Source organism: Scyliorhinus canicula, chromosome 23, assembly GCF_902713615.1.
Source record: "Scyliorhinus canicula chromosome 23, sScyCan1.1, whole genome shotgun sequence".
NCBI lineage: Eukaryota > Metazoa > Chordata > Chondrichthyes > Carcharhiniformes > Scyliorhinidae > Scyliorhinus > Scyliorhinus canicula.
Window position 1 is genome coordinate 15,220,082 of NC_052168.1, and position 1,325 is coordinate 15,221,406.

Below are 1,325 nucleotides of genomic sequence, written 5' to 3' on the forward strand. Positions count from 1 at the left end.
GTATTTGATCCAAGACCTGCCAGATCATAAGACTTCCATCTAATTTATACTGAAGTATCTGAATTACACCAGTTCTTTTTTAGGGGGTTGGGGGCATCTTGACCATGTCGTGCCTTAGGAACACTCCGAGGAAGTCATTAGATTGGCCTTCTGCTAGTCAGTTTCAAGCTCACCTGCACCCAAATGTTCTCACTGATTCTCCAACAGCCCCCTCAGTGCTGTTAAGATTTTCATGATAGTCTATGCTTTAGCTGCCACATTTTATTCCCCCCAGTTCAAATCGCCATCCATTGAATAGTTCCCACCACGTCATATGAGCAATGTTTCCTGTGGCTTTCATTTGCACAGGAGGTTGGCGCCTCGCCAACTTATATTGGGGTGAATTTCCTATTCACAGTAACATTCCTGCTCGCACACCCCTTTCATTTCTTCAAAGAGGAAACAGTCCTACTTCCCAAGTTAAATTAGATCGATATTTCTGAGGGTTGGGGTAGGGGAATGTATTCTTTTGTCTTGTTGAAGGTTTCCGCCAAAAAGGGGGATTTTCCTGGAGTCTCCAGGATCTCAGGTTTCAACACCAATAGGACCCAGGGGAAGTAAATTATAGGAGACAGTAATACTCTTCTGTTCATTAGCTACAAACAGTATTGGAGTTGAGTGGAAAAGGTTGTTTAGACTGGGCGATGTTGGCAGGGATCATGTGATGGAATCTCCCAACTGTAGTTGGCGACCCAAACACCCAGAGCATGAACCCATCGTTCTACAACTGCTGACCAGCCTGCATACTTACAGCATTTACTTTTCCCTTAACAGATGCACAGCATATGGGGCAGCACGGCGGCACAGCGATTAGCACTGCTGCCTCAGGGCGCCGAGGTCCCAAGTTCGATCCCGGCTGTGGGTTACTGTCCGTGTGGAGTTTGCACATTCTCCCCGTGTTTGCGCGGGTTTCACCCCCACAACCCAAAGATGTGCAGGGTAGGTGGATTGGCCACATTAAATTGCCCCTTAATTGGAAGAAAAGAATTGGGTACTCTAAATTTATTTTTATTTTTTTAAATAGATGCACAGCATATTCAGCTTTTCCACCTTTAATTGGGGCATGTGTCAAGTGATTTCTCCAAACCACTCAGCTTTGTTGCATGCAGAGCGAAAATTAGCATATCCAACCCAATTTTTGAGACCTGATGGAGTGAATCAGGGCTCTGGTTGATTGGGTGGGTGGAAAGGGATGTTTTTTACTTTTAATACTTTGATGTATGAGAAACATACAGGCTTTAACGGCCCCACTTCACTAAAAATAAAATCTGAATTTCCGGAAAGAA